This window comes from Mesoplodon bidens (assembly GCF_964165515.1).
Source record: "Mesoplodon bidens genome assembly, chromosome: 5".
Lineage (NCBI taxonomy): Eukaryota > Metazoa > Chordata > Mammalia > Artiodactyla > Ziphiidae > Mesoplodon > Mesoplodon bidens.
The window spans coordinates 46699285-46721277 of NC_138161.1; the positions used below are offsets into that span (position 1 = coordinate 46699285).

General features: G+C 38.9%; 1 protein-coding gene across 1 annotated transcript in view; it reads right to left on the bottom strand.

The window, feature by feature from the left end:
- CPOX (coproporphyrinogen oxidase) overlaps positions 1–21993 on the bottom strand; it is a 67980-nt gene that overhangs the window by 15994 nt on the left and 29993 nt on the right. The gene's annotated exons all lie outside the window — the stretch shown is intronic.

Genomic DNA, 21993 nt, shown 5'->3' on the forward strand with positions numbered 1-21993 from the left:
GCCCAAAGACTGTGATTTAATGAGATGCCCTCTTGCTTACCCTCAGTTTAGACCAAAAGCAAAACTGACAACTCAGGTGGAGAGGTGGTAAACGAGAAACGAAACTTGCCCGTGGTTTCATGTTTAAAGCAAAAAAAAAAAAAAAACACAAAAAACAAAAAAAAACAGATTCAGAGGATTTGAAGGTAATGCAATGCAAACTTGACTTGTATGCATTAATATAAAATAGGTTAAAATTAGTAAAGAATTGAAAAAAAGTCAATGCAGAACTGCATAATTTACACAATCTTTAGGATTTCAAATTACAGTAACTTCACTTATATAATTCAAACATAGAAAAAATACTGACAGTAAATTTGTGAAAATATTTAGCAAAATAAATAATCAAAGATGGCCAAATTAAAATTTAAAAATATTGGGCTTCCCTGGTGGCGCAGTGGTTGAGAGTCCGCCTGCCGATGCAGGGGACACAAGTTCATGCCCCGGTCCGGGAAGATCCCACATGCCACGGAGCGGCTAGGCCCGTGAGCCATGGCCGCTGAGCCTGCGTGTCCGGAGCCTGTGCTCCGCAACGGGAGAGGCCACAACAGTGAGAGGCCCGTGTACCACCAAAACAAAAAAAAAAATACATATATATATATATATATATATATATATATATATATATATAATTTTATCTATTAAATTGGCAAAGATTTAAACATTAAATACTGAAGCTGAGCAGGATAAGAGGTGTGCTGTGTGGGCAAGACTTCTTGGACTACTGATTGAGAATAATTTGATTAAGCTTTCTAGAGGATATTTAGAAACATCTTTGAAAAGAAATCCACTTCTAGGATTTTACCCTGGAATGTAATTATGGCCAAGTGCAAAGATATACATATATGCATTTTTACTGCAGCATTGTTTGCAAAAGTGACTGGTACATAGTAAGAGCTTGATAAGTAATAGTTGAGAAATAACTCCATTTTAGAGATGGAGAAAATAGAATTCAAAGAAATCAAATTTCACATAATTCTTAATGGACTGAACCAAAAATGAAACCTGATTTCAATTAAACCCATTTAGAATTGTCTATGCAATTCCAAAGCTCATGCTTTTTTCACATCATCATATTTTTTTTCTCTGATTCCCAGGCTCTTTAACAGACTCAACATCACAACCTTCTCTTGGTTTAGTTTATTCTCTCTATATAATAATTTCTCAAATTCAAACTGTATTTCTTATTTTTTCCAATGCAAATATCTCAAATCACCAAACCCTTTGCCTATTCATGACTAACATTGCTTGAGGGGTGAGGAAGCCCATTTTATTAAAAATACTTTTCTTTTTAAAAGAAAAACATTTTCTTGTAACATGTTTACCATGATCTCTTAATTGTGACCTATCCGAAATGGCATATTCCATCCAATAGTCACTAAAATCCTTATCTAGAAAAACAAATATGTGCTCGTGTAAGAAATGGACAGTTATCTATTTTACTCCCCCTCACACCCAACCCCACATTAAAGGATAGTAGCACTTATGACAGTGGCTCTCACAGGAAAATATTTTTTTTCAAGAGCATATACGTACTAAGTAAGAATCATGGTCTCATTTTCTTTATCCCTGAAAATTTTTCTAGTTCCTGATTTCTTAGAATATACCCACAGCAAGAAGAAAAAGTAAATCTAATGCCAAAGCTCATACTATAGACTGTGTGTCTGTGGGCAATGCAGCCTAAACCGGTCCAGAGGTTTAAAGTCTCACCATCTTTCTTATTAAGTGTTATTTGTTACGCCAAGAAGCTGCACTGGTCTGTGTGCAGAAAACATTCAGTAGCCAGTTCTCCTGTCTTTCAGGAACTTTGTTTACACTTTTCAGACCACATGTTTGTATAAATGACTTCCTAATTTTAGTAGGTACTCCCAAATGTAGTTTTGAGAAGCACAGGAGTTGCTCAAATTAGGAACAGTATAAACTGCCCCAAACATAAGGTAAAAACTTGATTGAAATTTACATTAAATAAGAAATAATATTTACCATCCAGCATTTTTAGGAGGCGGAGTTAAGAATGTTAGGCAGTAAAATGATAATAAGGTTAAAAATTACTGGCCCACAATCAAGGAGAAAAGGAAACATAATATTTAAGAATAAGAGAGCATGGTACTCGAGTATTAAAACATTTATTTTTTAACAGCAAAGAATAATTACCTCAGCTCACTTTATTTAGGGAGTATATTAAAATGTTAATAATGGTTTTTTTAGATAGTAGAAACAAGGACAAATTCACTTTTTCATTTTAATTTATTTTTCTTTACATTTTTATGAATACATTTCCTGTAATGAATATGTATTTCTTTTTTAAACTTTAAAATAAAGAGTGCTGGAATAAATGTCACATGTGGCATAAAACACATATTAATATTTAAGTACAACTTTGCCTCTTCCTCTAAAGGCAAAATAGGGATTTTTTAAATGTCATATTCAATTTTAAATTTCATATCCGTAACTTTGGGATGATTTAACTTTGGACAAAGCCTTATCAAATTAAATCTCAACCAAATCATATTTGTTCTCATATCAAATGCAGCAAGTCATTGTTTAGTTCAAAGATTTCAATTTACTTCTACTAAATTGACTTGCCCATTAAGTCAAATGTCAGCCTAGTTTGAGTACATAGATGCAGTTTTTATGTTATTTTTAAATATTTAAACTTTTCAATTAAGTGCAAATTAGAATTTGTTCAATAGAATGATAGCGTTTGGAATAAATTGGGACTTACCAACTTATTCCAAATGCTCTCTTCTAAAACATTTGAAAATAATATGATATTTCTGGAAAAGTGCAAATATTTCCAAGTGAAAATTTTCTAAAGTAATGAACTTTCTATTTGAGCAGTCTTAAAAGGATGAATGTTGACTTTTAACATTTTTCTCTTTCACTCAGATTTACCTAGAAAGTTTTCTAGTATTGAAGACATCTAAAAATTGTTTACAAAGCTCTCAGGGAAGGAGAACCACTGGCCTGATGTCAGTTTTCCACTGTAACGGTACGGCTCTATTAGCAAGAAAAATGCACAGGGAAGATGACTTGTAATAAATATCTATAATTCTCATTGCAATGACTTTTTAAAAATGGAGATTAAGAATGAAATCTGTTTACTGAGTATTCATTTGGTACCAAGGAACTTTTAAGTGGTTAACATGTATTATCACATTTAATTTAATCCAGTCCACCTTCCTTCCATCTCTTTTCCCATAGGGGTCAAACCTCCATCTCAGTCCTAGGGTCTCTCCCCACCTTCTCTACTTCCATCTCCCAGTAAATCTCTTGCCTACTCTTGTCATGAGGGCTGCTTCTCTGCAAACTGGAACTAACACGTGAAGAAAAAAAATTTTTTTCTCTGAGAGAATATAAATTTTCTGAGGGTTCAAGAATTCTTTTGGGAAATGCTTTCCTTCAGACATGTCAAAATGCAGCATTCTACACAGTGGAATAACAAGCATTTTATACGTTTTCATACTGCTAAAGTCATATATAAAGCAGAGAATTATAAAAGGGTGCCTCTGAGAAGTATCTTGATTAGCTGGCTTAAGAAAAGTCCTGAATGACACCTTAGGTAATAGGTAATAGTTCTCAGTACTATAATGATGAGTAATATTGTAGCTATTATTAGAGTTTATTTGCACCTTTCTCCCACTTCCCTGGAAAATTTAAAGGAAGAATGCCTTAAAATAATGGCATAACTACAAAAGTATAATGTGATGTAGTGGGAAACAATAAAGGCTTTAGAATCAGAAAAATTTGAGTTGGAAACCATAACAAAGCACAAGTTACTGACATTCTCTGCCTCAGTTTCTAACCTGTTAAATAACACTGTTTTCCATGGAGTTGTTGAGGTTGGTCACACAGTAATGTCTGTTTTGGTTTTATATTCTTTATTAATCCTATATGCATAAACACAAATATATATTTTAACTAATTTAAAGTAAGTTAATTGTGAGGACTTAAAATTTATCAAGTTGTTGTTGAAGTATATATATGTTATATAAACTACATATAACTCTATAAATTAGGCATAATATATACATACCTAAACATGCAGACCCAAAAAAGCAGCATCCTCGTTTACTCTTTAAATAAATTATTTTAATTTATTAAATAATAAATTTATTTTAGCTCTTGGGCAGCAAGTTTTATCAATTATGTTTGAGAACTATTTTTATTCAAAGCATTATAAGGCATTTATTATTTAGTGCTAGCTAGTGCTATAACAGAAAATACCTTTAAAGAGATAAGACAATCAGTCCTTATCCCTGTGACTCTATGTCTTTCCTTAGAAGTCTCTGTAAGTAAAGTTTTTCAGCTGGGTTAATTAACACAGCTGTGTGTGTATACCTGTAACTCTATCAGAAATTATATATAAAGAGGGAGGGATGGACTTAAGGATCTACCAAACCACAGCTTTGCTCTGAAGATAGGAGAAAGCACCAGCTATAGGCAAGAAATTCTCTCTTTGAAAGTCAAAGCCTTTCTTGGCTTTGACATTTTTGATGACTTAAAGTGCAGAAAAATCTACAAATACAGATCTGCAAATGTTTAAAATGCTCCATCAAACATCAAAATATCATATTTTATTTATTTCTCTATGTAGAAAAAATAAGAAATAGATATAATATTTTTCCCACTTGTCTATAATTGTGGTGCCTACAACACTGCCCTCTGGAAAAATCAACTCTGTTTTGGGGCAGGGGTGGGGTTGGCAGAGGTACAAGTAAGGGAATGGGAGATAGCATCATCATTGTTGCTGATTTTCCATTTATTTTAGGAAAAAAGTTCCTTCCTTGTGGTTTTTTTATATCTAAAATGACTAGCCAGCTGAGAACCTAAGCTGTTGGGAAGGCTTCTCAGGGAGAGTTAGAACAGGCATGTGAAGACTGGGAGAAAAATTCATGTTCTCCAACTGCACTTCAGCTCTGCACTGTGAGGGCACTGAGCCAGTGGGAGAGGGGAATGACCTCGTGGCCACCACTCCCTCCCTATCCTCCACCATTGGGGAACCCTGCCAACAGCAGCTGCCGTGATTGGATAACTTCAGCCACTGAACCATCTTCACATGAATGTGTGGCTTCCATCTTAACTCTAATTTTTCTTCAGCCATTTCTGTTTTTGTGCCTCTCTGCTTTCCATTAAATTCAAAACAGCACTATTTTTTTTACTTGAATGAAAGATGCTTTAAATTCTATAGTGCTTTACAATTTTCAAAAGTTTCACACACATGATTTCATATAATCCCATAATAACCCTTTTTTTTCCTCCTACCCCTATCTTGCCCCTCCCCCCTTCCCCCTCCTCACTAGTAACCACTAGTTTGTTCTCTATATCGGTGAGTTTTCTTCTTTGTTGTTTTATTCACTAGTTTGTTATATTTTTTAGATCCACATATAAGTGATATATATATGTCTTTCTCTGTCTGACTTATTTCACTTAGCATAATGCCCTCCAAGTCCCTCCATGTTGCTGCAAATGGCAAAATTTCATTCTCTTCTATGGCTGAGTAGTATTCAATTGCATATATATATATATATATATATATATATCACATCTTCTTTAATCCATTCATCTGTTGATGGACATTTAGGTTGCTTCCATACCTTGGCAATTATAAATAATGCTGCAAAGAACATTGGGTTGCATGATCTTTTCAAATTAATGTTTTTGTTTTTTTCAGATATATATCCATGAGTGGAATTGCTGGGTCATATGGTAGTTCTATTTTTAGTTTTTTAAGAAACCTCCATACTGTTTTCCACAGTGGCTGAGCCAATTTACATTCCCACCAAGAGTATACAAGGGTTCCCTTTTCTCCACATCTTTGACAACATTTGTTATTTGTCTTCTTTTTGATGATAGCCATTCTGACAGATGTGAGGTGATATCTCCTTGTGGTTTTGATTTGCACTTCCCGATGATTAGTGATGTTGAGCATCTTTCATGTGCCTGTTGGCCATCTGCATTTCCTCTTGGGAAAAATGTTTATTCAGTTCTTCTGCCCATTTTTTAATCGGGTTTTTTTTTTTTTTTTGATGTTGAATTGTATGAGCTGTTCATATATGTTGCATATTAACCTCTTATGAGTCATATCATTTGCAAATATTTTCTCCCATTCAGTAGGCTGTCTTTTTGTTTTTGTTTTTTTTGAAGATGTTGGGGGTAGGAGTTTTTATTAATTAATTTATTTATTTTTGCTGTGTTGCGTCTTCGTTTCTGTGCGAGGGCTTTCTCTAGTTGTGGCAAGCGGGGGCCACTCTTCATCGCGGTGCGCGGGCCTCTCAGTATCGCGGCCTCTTGTTGCGGAGCACAGGCTCCAGACGCGCAGGCTCAGCAGTCGTGGCTCACGGGCCTAGTTGCTCCGCGGCATGTGGGATCCTCCCAGACCAGGGCTCGAACCCGTGTCCCCTGCATTAGCAGGCAGATTCTCAACCACTGCGCCACCAGGGAAGCCCCTGTCTTTTTGTTTTGTCAATGGTTTCCTTTGATGTGCAAAAGCTTTTAAGTTTAATTAGGTCTCATTTGTTTATTTTTGCTTTTGTATCTTTTCCTTTAGGAGACTTCAAAAAAAATATTGCTGCTATTTTTGTCTGCCTAGGTTTTCCTCTAGGAGTTTTAACATGTTAAAAAAATGTGAGTTTTTTAACATGTTAAATGATTTGTTTTTTCCCTTGCTTTACTGCAAAACACAGAAAGTGAGAAACAATGAAAGCATGACCTTTAGAAATAATGTATTTGAAATTTTCAATGTAAAAATCTAGTTAAATTCAGACTCAAAGTCAGTTAAATTTCATGTGCCAAATTTCAAATGGAAATTTGGTTCTCTGCATTTTAAAATTTATAACATTCTGTTTATAATTATAAAATTTATAATATTCTGTTTAATACAGACATATCACAATGTGCATGATAGATCGAATTAAAGGCTTATTTATATAATTTTTTTTTTTTTTTTATTTTTTTTTTGCGGTACGCGAGCCTCTCACTGCTGTGGCCTCTCCCGTTGCGGAGCACAGGCTCCGGACGCGCAAGCTCAGAGGCCACGGCTCACGGGCCCAGCCGCTCCGCGGCATGTGGGATCCTCCCGGACCGGGGCACGAACCCGTGTCCCCTGCATCGGCAGGCGGACTCTCAATCACTGCGCCACCAGGGAAGCCCCTATAATTTTTTATAGAATACAACATAAACATTTCTTTCAAAGGAATTGTAAATCATCTACTTCCAACCACTCATTTTTCAAATGAGGAAATTAAGTGAAGGGTCTTATTCAGAAGCAGAAATCCTTTGCGCTTTTTAAAAGTTCATTGAGCCTGTACACATGGGTACAATTATAAATGCTGTTAAGATAGTGATATATTTCAGTTCCAGGTGGTAAGTAGCCACTGTCTTGAGTACTCTGAGTGCTCACCTATCATGGCCTTCAGTCACCTTCTCTAGGAGCTCCTGGACCCTTCAACAACAACCAACTCAAGGGTTAACACTTTGTAAGCAGGAGGGCTTTGGGAGACAGGCTCCTGCACAGACAGAAGTGCTGCCCACAAGGGTACAGGCTGTTAAATAGTTTTGAGAATCACCTCTGCCTGCAGTCAATGACAGAAACTTAAATTCTCAGCTGTACTGGACATTTGTTGATTGAGCCAGAATTCATTCACAAGCTTTACTCTCACCCCCAGGCAGTCCTCTATCTGCTTCTTCGCAAAGTACAGCTCATGTGTTTTGGTAAAAGTTGAACCCACTCTCAGCCCCATGGAAAAGCCTTCACAGACTTCAGGTCCTCAGTACCTTCCACCCCCTGGCCACAGTCACCACAGGGTGAGCCTGTGACCAGCCAGCCAGGCTATTCAGAACGCCGGCTCATGATTGCTCTCTCCCATCTGGGCTCTATTGAAACTCGCAGCCAATTTAAAAACTGAGTTCTTACTGGCATGGCCAAGCTGCTAAATCAATGAACCCTAACTCCTCCCTACATCTGGACTTTCCAGTCACCTGAACCTAAGCCTGTTTGTTGTCTTCTCTTGTTGTTTTAAGCCCGTTTGATTTGGGTTTTCTTTGAAACCTTAAAAGATCTCAAAGTTGCCCCAGCAGTTTTGCCAGAATTCTCCAGTATACTACTTTAGTTAATGACACCACAAAGTTATAAAACAAAGTAGAATTTCCCAAAATGTGTTCCAAAGAGCACAAATTCCAGGAAAAGCTAATAGTTATTATGGTCCTGGAGAGGAACAGCTCAATAAAGTTAGTAAAATAGACCTGGATCCTCTAACAAAGAAGATGTGTGGTGTACTCAAAATATAATTTTTATTTTTTATTCTTCTCTAATCTTTTCAAATTTATTCATTACGGTAATTGTCCCCTGCCCCTGCCTGAAGACCTTGGCAGGTCTCTTGACTTTTCTACTTATTTGGGGGGAAGCGCTTTAAATCTCGAATCAGAGCATTAATTCAGAAAACATAATAACTTCTGTTCTTTCTTTCTTTTCACCATTCACCTACTCACCAGCTTTTTGGGGAAAGGTGGGGTGGGATAAGCTTGCCAGATTTAACAGATAAAAATATGGGAGGCCTAGTTAAATTTGAAATTCTGATGAATAGCAAATATTTTTTAATATAAACTGCTTTTTAATATAAACATGTCCCAAATATTGCATGGGATATATGTATAATAAAAAGCATTCATTGGAGCTTCCCTGGTGGCGCAGTGGTTGAGAGTCCGCCTGCCGGTGCAGGGCACACGGGTTCGTGCCCCGGTCCGGGAAGATCCCACATGCCGAGGAGCGGCTGGGCCCGTGAGCCATGGCCGCTGAGCCTGCGCGTCCGGAGCCTGTGCTCCGCAACGGGAGAGGCCACAACAGTGAGAGGCCCACTTACCGCAAAAAAAAAAAAAAAAAAAAAAAAAAAATTCATTGTACACCTGAAATTCAAACTTAACTGAATACCTTGTATTTTATCTAGCAATCATAGGTGAAAGCAGGGAGAAAAGGTAAGGGGATTTTTGTCCTTACTTTGCTGAATGACTTCATGTCCTTTGGGCATGGGAGATGGTGAAGGTGACTCATATGGGCCAATGTTAGGGGTTCTTTGAACATTCCATCATAGGGGACCTCTCCAGCATCAATTCTCAAGATTTGAAGGATACTCCTCATTCCCTCAGGATGCCTACCCCCCTTATCCCCTAGTCCATCAACTGGGAGACTCCACACCAGCTCACCCTTGATCCAGGGGAAGCAAAGAAACATTTGTCCCCATACATCTTTGGCTCCATACAGATTGGGCATCGAAGTGATGATGTGCCAACTTTTGCATCTACATTTCCCAGGAGAGAAGCAATTCTAGCCTGCAGTGTCCCCAACATATGGGGACATACATTAAGCTCTTCAAGTAGTCCCATTAAGCCCTTGTTCACCAGGCTGGTATAGGAGGTAGCAACTTTCCCAAGTGGAAAAGTTTGGGGCCCCATAGCATAGCTACTAGTGTCTCCCAAGAAAATCTTACAAAACCTCTCTATTCTCTGAAAAAAATCCAAGTTATGGACTAGGTTCCCAGATACTATGCTTGTACAGTCTGTATGTGATGACTTAGCAACTCCCTTGGGAATTTTGTATTTATTTTATCTTGTGCTTACTTGAAACCTCAATCTTACATTCTGTTATACAGGTTTCTTTTCTGGGAAAATTCTCACAATTTTTAATATAGACTACATTATGAGTCTACATAGCAGCAATTCCCACATGTATTTAACTATGTAAATGTTTTCCTTTTTTCTTTTTTTCAGGAGTTTTTAATAAAATTGGTGTTCTGTGGCATAGACTTTGGAATGTTCTGCCCAAGAAGATTTTTTTTTTTTTTTTTTTTTTTTTTGCAGTACGCGGGCCTCTCACCGTTGTGGCCTCTCCCATTGCGGAGCACAGGCTCCGGACGCGCAGGCTCAGCGGCCATGGCTCACGGGCCCAGCCGCTCCGCGGCATGTGGGATCCTCCCGGACCGGGGCACGAACCCGTGTCCCCTCCATCGGCAGGCAGACTCTCAACCACTGCGCCACCAGGGAAGCCCCCAAGAAGATTTTTTTAATGATTAAGAGGAAGAGCTCTGAGTCCAGATTTGAATTCTGGCTTTGCCATTACTGTGTAATGTTAAGCTCTGGGCCGCAGTTTCTTTAATTATAGATAATGGTATTTACCTCACTGAGTTGTTCTGGAAGTGAAATTAATCAAAACATGGCAAAGCACTTGGAACAGTGCCTGACACACAATATATGCTCAATAAACCTCAACTGTTATCATTACTAGTAGTAGTATCAGCATTAGTAGCAGTATAAGTAGTAGTACTGGGGCTGCTTGGGTGATCATTATAAAATGGCGAACAGAGTTTTAACTACATTGAGATGTGTCATTTTGCAAATTCATATGTTTCTGATTTTTCAGGTCTAAAAAAGCAAATGTTTCCATACATTGGAATATGGCTAAGTGGATCAAAATGCCTCCAGAGTCCTTAAATAATACTATAATTTTTGTATCCTCTTGCATTTTAGCCATAAAAACCTTTTTTGAAACGTAGACATTTTCACATAATTAGAAGATATATAATTAGGAATTATCTTTAGCTCTTATTTTTAAAGAAAGGAGGATGCTTAATCTAAAAGAAAAAACATTATTAGCAACTTTGGATAAGAATATAGTAATTACAAAACACAAAGTTGTCTATTTTACAACGAAATTTCCAAAAATATGCAATCATTTTTGTTTTTCCACTCTTGCAGCTCTGCCTGAAGCCACAATCTTATGACTTAGAGTACAACACAAGCACACCATTGTCATTAATTTTTGAGCAGTCTCACTTGCACATGAAACTCAGAAAGGGCAGAAAGAAAAACAGCAAGCCCCACCAGCACATACCTCAAGACCACTAATTTTAAACACACAGTTGGATCCTAACTTGCGGTAAGCACCACACCAAGCAAAGGTGGGCCTTAGATGAGCTGGTGAAAAGCCCCGGTCAGAATGTTTAGGTCTGAGTAGCTCAGCAATGTTGAGTATCAATTCCATTCAATTTCAACAGACTGTATTGTTGTGAGTTGAATTGTGCCCTCCAAAAAGATGCGTTGAAGTCTTAACCCCTAGTACCTTAGAATGTGACCTTATTTGAACACAGGGTCTTTACAGAGATAATCAAATTAAAATAGGGTCATTAGGGTAGGCTTTGTTCTAGTACGACTGATGTCGTTATAAAAGGTGTAAATTTGGACACAGACACAGAGGGAATATGATGTGAAGAGACACAGGGAGAAGATGGTCATCTACAAGCCAAGGAATGCCAGAAGCTACCAAAAACTAGAAGAGAGGCCCCAAAACAGATCCTTCCCTAGAGACATCAGAAGGAGCATGGCCCTGCTGACAACTTGCTTTCAGACTTCTGGCCTCCAGATCTATGAGACAATAAATTTCTGTTGTTCTAAGCCACCCAGTTTGTAGTACTTTGTTATGGTAGCCCTAGGAAACCAATACAGTGTATGAAAGTATGTCCCTCCAAACGTGCAAATTACTAAAAGCAGTTGTCCTGTACTTTTTTCTGCTAACTTCTAATAGCTCATCAAATCTCAGGATCTGCTCTTTGAAGTTAGTAGAAATTTATGTACAGAAGAACCCCACAAAATGAAGAAACAAAGGAGATAAAATGACAAGAATGCCATTTCCGTATTCCCAATTTTTATTTCAAATGGTTAAGGAAGCATCTCTTTTACTGAAGGGAGTCACAAGCCTATTCTGCCTCTGAGATTGCCACACTTAAAAGTAAAATATTAGTGTCAGAGACCAGCCATGTTACACTAAGAATAAATTTTAATTATAATGAATAACCCTCAGATCCAAGGAATGATAGCAAACCTACAACATTTATTGGCTCCAGTCAGAGGATTATTTCCAGTAACTAACAGGTCAAAGCTTAAGCCCAGCTCATTCCTGCACACACTAGCCTCTGAGTCCCACTGGAGCCCTCACTTACTGGGCATGACTTAAGCAAGGCAGGGGAGGAAGTGAACTGCTTTCTCGCTACCTGCCTCATGCATCACCCTGACTATTTGCTGAAAATGTCCACCCTATTGAAACAAAAGTGGCAGGAATTCTTGGGGGCTGGATTGTTGTAGGATTCCTGGTAAAGCACAGTCTTCAAAGCACACCTCAGAAAATTCCCACAGGAGTTAAAAACAGTTTCCCTTTTTTGTATTCCTCTTCTCCCTATTCATTCTGCAAAACTACCCACAGGGGCCTTTGCCCCTCAGGCCTCTAATCTGAATAGTATCACTGTTAAGTCCAAAGTCTCTGGACAGAAAGATAAGACCAGGGAAAACAGGGCTGTGGGTTTCATGGGCTCTAACACTCGCAATAACCACGAGATGTGGGTCTTTGCACGAGGCCCTTCCACATAGGCTACAGAAACCTCAGACTCTTTATGTGTGAAAAGAGGAAGTTGTACTACATGGCTTCAAATGACCCTGACAACTTGAAAATCCTATGAATTTGATTCTTTTGTTTTGTTTTGTTTTTTGTTTTTTAATTTTTATTGGAGCATAGTTGATTTACAGTGTTGTGTTGCTTTCTGCTGTACAGCAAAGTGAATCAGTTATACATATACATATATCCACTCTTTTTTAGATTATTTTCCCATATAGGTCATTACAGAGGATTGAATAGGGTTCCCTGTGCTATACAACAAATATCATATGATATTGCTTATATGTGGAATCTAAAAAAAATGGTACAAATGAACATATTTACAAAACAGAAATAGAGTCACAGATGTAAAAAACAAACTTATGGTTACTGGGGGGAAAAGGAGGGGGAGGGATAAATTGGGAGATTGGGATTGACATATACACACTACTGTATATAAAATAGATAACTAGTAAGTCAGACAAATATCCTATAACTTTGATTCTAAACTCCCAAAGGAGCAGGGCATGGATGCTACAATGATCTCACACCTTAGGATAATTTTAAGAAGAATAAAGAGAAGAACCCTGACTGAAAAGATGGTGATGTTATCAAAGAAGAGGGGTTTTGTGGTAGATTCCCAAGTGTTAACAGTATTTAATGATCCTACTTGGAAATAAAGAAGTAAGACTTCCAACTGCAGCCGACCAAGCCATTCCCAGGCACTGGGTCCCACTGGGCCAGTAGGTGGTGTCTCTATCACAAGTTGGGTGATCCATTAGTGGAATATCTCTTTTTCTCTGTCTCTCTCTCACTCTCTTTCCCAGATTGCTCTTACTTACAAAACCGTCACTTCACACTGAGAATGACTCATATTCTTTCATGATCTTAGGTGTTGTATCAGGATCCCAGGAGGAAAAAGGTGGCATCCCCAAATTTGTATAATTTAAGGGGGGCTTAATAAAGGGAGATCACAAGGGTTAGTGCACTAGCCTGGGATTGTAACAACAGAGCTTATATCTATGTCCAAAAGGAAGAGGAGAGGGGGCAATTGCCAGCACCTGAAAGGGGAGCGTTGTGCAGCCCTCTCTAGCCATCTCTAGAGAGGGCTGTCAGCTTGAAGCAACCGCACAGGGAGAGGAGCCAGGGGAATAAATACTCTTGAAGCCGATACATGGCATTTTGAAAACATCTGAATCCTTGCTAGTTGAAGCACTTCCTGAAGTAATTCTCTTAATATCTCCAATCTGCTGAAAGTGTATCCCTACTGAGGAGAGGCAGAGGTAGAAAATTTTTATCTACGAATGCACTCTCAAAACAATGCAAAGTTTCTGGTGTGGAATAGGTGTAAGTATACAAATCTAACATGATTCTTTACCTCCAGAATGTACTCCTCTACCGGAGATGAAAAGGTTGGCCAAAAAAGTTCTAAAAGTTTGCTACTTGTTATTCTTTGTAATTAAATACATGAAAGACTGGTTTTCCTTCAGAAACACTCTGTGACTATACTTAACCCATGACCAAACGCCTAGATTTAAAAAGGGGGAAGTCACTCTAGAGCTCATTCTTGAATGCCCAGCATTGCTTCAGAAGGCCATTAGGGTCAAACTTCTACAGTCTTACCATAGAGCTACTTCAGTCTGAGAATCTTACACTGTGTCCTGCTTTATCTGGTGTGCTTCTTTATTTTAAAACCCCAGTTGGATCTATTCTCTTAATTGTGTTTCTACCCAAAAGAATAAGTCAAATTATTCAGCGTCTAACCTGGGGTAGCCAATATATGGCAAAGTGTTTCCACTCTTCACTCCAGTATACTCACAACAGATGTGACTAATCCACCGTTTCTAGTTCCTGGAAATTGCAAAATATGGTAGTGAGTGTCTCTGTCAACAAATTTTCTGTTGGCCAAAGGAATGAGCTTCTGTTTCTTTCGTCTTTTAGTCCTCTGAGGTTTTTCAAAATGGGATGTGTGTATGTATATGTATAGCTGATTCACTTTGTTGTAAAGCAGAAACTAACACACCACTGTAAAGCAATTATACTCCAATAAAGATGTTAAAGAAAATGGTATGAACATGTGCTATAAAAGCCTTGTTAGGGTCTACTGCAATAAACCATCACAACATAATAATAGCTTACTCCCTGAAATTACCCTTCTGCCAGCTTACTTATAATTCCTGCTTCTCTTTCTTATCTGAGCCTCTTAATCTTGTAACATCCCTGGTGTTAAGGAGTTGTCACAACTAATTAACATTTATCCTTCAGGTAGGTCATGCTGTAAATATTCCAGTAATCAGTGTGTTTTCTTATGGGAATGTTGTTTACAACCAAAGCCAGCATTCTTCCACTTCTGAGTGAAACAGGGAGAGGGAGGGAGAACATCAGCTTGAGGGTATAGCATTCCTTCTGCGTCTTATACTTTAAAACCAAACAAACCAAATCCTGGAATACCAAAGTTGGGGTGGGGGGGAACTTTCTTGATGTTCAAGATAGGTAACTTTTAAGATAATATAAGACAATTAAAACAAAGAACCTGTCATGTACAGTTGGTAACATAAACTAAGATTAGCTTCAAGGGAACGTAGATAATTACGTGTTGGTTGACTTCACGGCTCATTCCTTTGTTCAGCAAATGTTAATCACTCCTAAGCCAAACATTTGCCAGGCACTGTTATTGGCATTGTTTATAGGCTCTTCCTAAACTTAGGAAGTTGTCTGGAGGGCAATCAGCAGGTCATTGCATATATTAACTCTGGATCAGTCTGAAACAGGTGGAATTAGGATGGATGGATCATAGATCTGACCCAGTTTGGCATTTCCTATAATCTAATAACATTTTTATTGCAGATATTGATTTGCTCAAATACATAAGCATAATATACCTAATATAAACCCTGTGATCTGAGTGATTATAAAGAATGTATAAATAGACAAAAATAAACACTCCACCTGAAGTCCCACCTGTTCACCTGATTAAAATTCTATTTTTTTTTTTAAGACAGATGCTTTGGAAAAATACTGAGTTGACTTTTTCTATCCTCTGTACTGGGCTAAACCAGTTTCTCGAATATCAAAGTTTCCTTTTACACCAACTTTATCCACTCTCCTGCTGCCCAAAGTTCTCATTCCCACAGCTTCACTCTACCCAGTCTGATGACAATACACTGAACGCTTGCAAACAAGAAGGAATGCTTGTGGGATACGATGACAAGTGACTAAATAATTTCAAAATGCTATTGACTTGCTTTCTTTCTAGAGCATACATATAGGAACAATAATAAAAGTTCAAAGGAACTAAAATCTTTATCCCTTTCACCACACAAATTAACACCTCCTTTACATGAAAGTGATTAAGTACAAAGCTGTTCAAAAAAGTAGTTTAGATTTGGGTTTCATTTAGAATTTCTCAGTGGCATATTTTGTTTTTCTCCTATTATTTAACAATTATTTTAATGTACATGTCATTCCTAGTACTTAAAACAAAATATTGTTATGATTTTTAAAAATGGAGTTAGAAAAACAACAGAGAAGAAAACATGGCACCAGTTAGGAAAACAGTCATTGAAACAAAATTTATCTCAAGAAAAGGAAACCAACAGTGCAGCATAAGCAAAAAGATCTTTCTAGCATTATACTTGCTGACTAGTAAGTGACTGATAATTAAGAGAATAAACTTACCCACCCTCTTCTACTATTCAAAATACCTTCTCTTTACACATAATTATGCAGAATCTTACCTTAAAGAGGAAGATCACAGGCTACTATATCACTGCTTTTTTATTCAAACTAAAAATCATACCTTTGTGTTTTTAAAAAGTTAAATGAAATTCTGAAAGCCAAATACAAGGCAAATAGAGAGAGAGAGATAGAAGCCAGATGCATGCCTGTATTTCTGGAAGAATGGTTTCTGAAGGGGTTTTTTTGAAACTTCTTTAGCTCCAGCTAAAGTTAAGGTTAGCCTGAGCATCGCGTGCCATTTTTGAAGGGTCCTTGGGGCTGACTCATTTGCTTTATCACATCTTGTGAAAACGAGAGGTGGCAGGTATCACTAGAGGGCAAGGGGTGACTTGGTGACTGATCTCTTTACTGAACTGAGGGAAGCAATCACACGCAAGGTTCAGAACCTCCCCACTCCCAGAGAAACCCAGCAGCTTTGTAGAAAGGAAGTTATTTCTATCCAGGAAGACAGGTGGTAACTGAAAATACAAACCTGAAGAAAAGAAGAATAAATATCCTTTTCTGAAATATATCAACAGTAACAGTCAGAATTATTCTACTTCTCACCTCTATCTGATGCTCTTAACTGTATATTTCAAGTTAAAATAGAATTGATTGTTGCTCTGTGTTTTAAAAATTCTCTCCCTTTCTAAATGCAACACTTCACTTTTAGCTGTCCGAAGAACCCTTTATAGTTTACTTCCTCTAAAACAGGTGAAATTTTAATAGAATGATGGGGGCAAAAGCCACAAACCCACCCAAAATGTTGAGGAGTGAGCAATGTGGACAGTGCAGAGGGAGACAGAAAGCAATAAATGCCCTAAAAGAAGTTATGGGAAAAGTCAGAGATTCTTCTTTTCTGGGCCAGTGGGGCTTGACTTCTGATTGAGCTGAACTTCAGAGACAGACAGTAATGTCTTTTTGCGTGGATTTGGGAAGGAAATAGAAACAACAAAAACCTTTGTTGGATACTTACTGAGATGGGGGCTTCCCTGGTGGCGCAGTGGTTGGGAGTCCGCGTGCCGATGCAGGGGACACGTGTTCGAGCCCCGGTCGGGGAGGATCCCACATGCCACAGAGCGGCTGGGCCCGTGAGCCATGGCCGCTGGGCCTGCGCGTCCGGAGCCTGTGCTCCACAACGGGAGAGGCCACAGCAGTGAGGGGCCCGCGTACCGCAAAAAAAAAAAAAAAAAACTTACTGAGATGAAAGTGGGGACAGACAGGCACTTCGTTAAACACTTTACAAACATATCTTTTTTATCCCAATTTTAGACATGGGAAAGTTCAGACACCGAGTTAATGGAAAAGAAGAGTAAAACAGGCAGACTGATCCCACTGTCAATCTGGAGTCTAAATGTTTCAAAAGCGCATCTGCCTTCTTTGTGACTAATCACCAACATTTTTTTAAATTTATTTTTTATTTTTGGCTGCGTTGGGTCTTCGTTGCCACGTGTGGGCTTTCTCTAGATGCGGTGAGCCGGGGCTACTCTTTGTTGCGATGCACGAGCTTCTCATTGCAGTGGCTTCTCTTGTTGCGGAGCACAGGCTCTAGGTGCACAGGCTTTAGTAGTTGTGGCTCGTGGGTTCTAGGGCGCAGGCTCAGTAGTTGTGGTGCACAGGCTTAGTTGCTCCGCAGCATGTGGGATCTTCCCGGACCAGAGCTCGAACCTGTGTCCCCTGCATCGGCAGGAGGATTCTTAACCACTGCACCACCAGGGAAGCCCAACCAACATTTTTTATTACTTCATTTAATGATGAAGCATGTTCTCCTATATTAACTGAATTCATCTTCATTAAAGCACTAATAGGATGCTCTTATTATTTAGCTTGTCACTCAGGTGAGAAAAACGCGTCATGGGGAGTTCTCAAGATCACTCATCCTGGAAATGACAGGGCCGAGATCAGAACATAAATCTTGTGCCCTCAGTTCTGCTCCTTCAGTTTTTCCTTTTGCCTTTCAACTCTGCTCCCCTCCTCCCCTTAGGGTTCAGGAGAAGGCTGTGATGTTCGTAAACTCTCACATCCACCTGCAAGCCAGAACTGAAGCTTTAGCCCATCAGCTTTACAGCTTCTTTCCCCGTTGAAAGACAAAGGTCCTTAAGAGAGATAGCACTTGAATCTTCCATCCATCATTTGCACTTTAGTATGACAAAGGGTCTGAGATCAGTTGCTTGTTTTTTTATAGACTTGTATTTTAGGGTGGTTTCAGGTCCACAGCAAGATTGAATGGAAGGTAGAGAGATTCCCCCATGTACGCCCTGCCTCCACCCATGCAGAGCCTCCACCCACCCCCCAACCCCTGTTATCAACATCCCCCACCAGGGCGCCACTTTTGTTATAACTGATGAATGTACATTATAAAAACATCGTTATCACCCAAAACCACAGTTTACATTAGAGTTCACTCTTGGTGTTATATATTTTATAGGTTTGGACTAATGTATAATGACATATATCCACCATTATGGTATCATCCAATGTAGTTTCACTGCCCTAAAAATCCTCTGTTCTCTGCCTATTCCCCCCTCCCTTCACCCTAACTAAACCCTGGCAACCACTGATCTTTATACTGTGAAATTAGTTTTTGATGGGGGGTGGGGAAAGAAGATTAAAACAAACAAACAATCAAAAAACGCAGAAGATGAGAGCATTTAGTCCTAAGGTATACGGGGTGATGTGGGTGGAGAAACTGAAGGCCTAAAGAGAAACTAAAACAACTTTATAAGCAAGTTAGACACAACTTTTTCTGCCCCACTCATCCTCGCATCTTGCTGAAGACTCAGCTCAGTGGATTTGAAACATTTTTAACAGTGAAAACCTATATTGAAATAAAAGCTCACATTTTTATACATAATATAGTAAGAATGTAATCGATATAAATATGTTAGCATGAACGTTTAGCTATTTTAATGAAAGTTATAGTCTTATGTGCATCCCAGCATCTACCTCAGCTGGCAGCATCCAGTCTATTTTTTAAATTTTGATTTAGTTTAATTGCATTGAGATTAAAATCCAATTCATAATAACAAATATTTGCAAATGGTTCTTTAAAGGAACTCACACTGCAGTTTAGGACTACTTCCATTAAATTGAATCAGAAGTTCTGAAGAGCACTAACAGCTTGCTTGCATTCTGCAGTATAAACATAAAAGGCTAACACACACCTAAAATGTACAGTCCGTATTAACACCATCTATGTCAAAATATTATCAAAATATGACCAAGTTATGTGTTCAATTGCTTTTATCCAATTGTACTGTATTGTATTGTATTAGTGCATGAGGAAAGAATTCACCAAAAAGCGTTCCTGAGTCTTGCCAGGAACATGATCATGTAAGCATTATTATGGTATAGTTTTAGTTGTGCATATTTATAGGCTTAACTTTTTTTTTTTTTTTTTTTTTTTTGCGGTATGCAGGCCTCTCACTGTTGTGGCCTCTCCCGTTGCGGAGCACAGACTCCGGACGCGCAGGCCCAGCGGCCGTGGCTCACGGGCCCAGCCGCTCTGTGGCATGTGGGATCTTCCCGGACCGGGGCACGAACTCGTGTCCCCTGCATCGGCAGGCGGACTCTCAACCACTGCGCCACCCGGGAAGCCCTAGGCTTAAATTTTTTAAATGACCAGTGCAAAGCCATAAACCTTTCTAAACCAAGGGCACATCTGTAAGAGCAATATATGAACAGAGCCAGGGAAAACTCTGGAATATTATTTAAAAGGACTAGCCTTGTGAGGTATGAAAAGATATTATAAAACTCTAGTAATTAAACTGTTTGTGTGGTGGAACAGATAATCAATGAAAGAGACTACAGGGTACAGAAATAGACCCAAATACATATAGGAGATATGAATATGATCAAGTTGAGCACTTCAGTATAGAAAAAAATGAATTTGTCACTTGGAAAAAAAAGCCATATGGGGGGAAAAAGCTGGATTTCCCTCATTTCTTATGTCAAAATACATTTCTGGTGCAGGGACGTGCTGGACCTGGCATATACCAGCTGGCAAGAAGCAATTGTGAACATCTTTTTCTAACTAACTCTGTGTTCAGTGAAGTTACATTGATAGCTTGTAATTGGGCATGGTGGGAGTGTTTACACTCCAGAAATTGGCAAATACTACGTATCAGGGCTTTTGTTTTTATTTTTTGAAATTCAATTTTCTAGTCACCACTTCTGGTAGGGGAAAGAAAAACCATGTAAGATATGAACCAGAAGATAATATGAGTGTTTTTCTTTTTCTTTTTTTTTTTTTTTTTTTTTTTTTTTGCGGTACGCGGGCCTCTCACTGTTGTGGCCTCTCCCATTGCGGAGCACAGGCTCCGGACGCGCAGGCTCAGCGGCCATGGCTCACGGGCCCAGCCGCTCCGCGGCATGTGGGATCCTCCCGGACCGGGGCACGAACCCGTGTCCCCTGCATCGGCAGGCGGACTCTCAACCACTGCGCCACCAGGGAAGCCCTCTTTTTCTTTTTAATTGGAGTATAATTGTTTTACAATGTTGTGTTAGTTTCTGCTGTACAGTGAAGTGAATCAGCTATATGTATACAGATATCCCCTCCCTCTTAAACCTCCCTCCCCCACCATCCCACCCATCTAGGTCATCACAGAGCACCAAGCTGAGCTCCCTGTGCTATATAGCAAGTTCCCACTAGCTATCTATTTTACACATAGTAGTGTATTTATGTAAAACCTAATCTCCCAGTTCATCCCACCCTCCCCTTCCCCCTCTGTGTCCACATGTCAGTTCTCTACGTCTGCCTTTCTATTCCTGCCTTGCAAATAAGTTCATCTGTACCATTTGTAGAGATGTGGATGGACTTAGAGTCTGTCATACAGAGTGGAGCAAGTCAGAAAGAGAAAAACAAATATATATTATCGCATATATGTGGAATCTAGAAAAATGGTACAGATGAGCGTTTTAATAATTTTAGAGATGCTAGAGAAAACTTTATACAAAAATCTAAAATATTTTTTTAAAGATACAGTTTACCACAAAAAGTAAAAATATTCTACTCGGAAAAAACTCTGTAAGTAATGTCAAAATGGGTGAAAATACGTACACAGGTAAGACAGGGCTAATTTTCTTATTATACAAAGAGCTCTAACAAGTTAATAGGGAAAAGATGAGCAATTCAGTATAAAGCTGAGTGACAGACATCAATTGACAGCTAACAGAAATATAAATATAAGTGTCCAATAAATACATGAAAAAATGCTCAACCTTATACCTAAGAAATCCAAATCGAAAAGAAACATTTTTTTAAACCTATAAAATGGCCAAAATTTAGTGTGGGCTGTGATGATGAGGGCAGATATGGGGAAGCCTATTCATTCACTGTGAGACATTGTTAACTTAAATTTGATATTAAGTAAAACTTAAAATTCACATTTGTTTCAGGACTTTCCTGGTGGCACAGTGATTAAGACACCGTGTTCCCCAGTGGTTAAGAATCTGCCTGCCAATGCAGGGGACATGGGTTCAATCCCTGGTCCAGGAAGATCCCACATGCCATGAGCAACTAAGCCCGTGCACCACAACTACTGAGCCCACATGCCTAGAGCCCATGCTCCACAACAAGAGAAGCCACCGCAATGAGAAGCCCATGCACCGCAATGAAGAGTAGCCCCCACTCGCCGCAACTAGAGAAAGCCCACACGCAGCAATGAAGATCCAATACAGCCAAAAAAAAAAAAAAGACTCCGTGCTCCCTCCATGTTGAGGGCCCGGGTTTGGTCACTGGTCAGGGAACTAGATCCCATGTGCATGCTGCAACTAAGAGTTCGCATGCCACAACAAAGGAGCCCACGTGCCGCAACTAA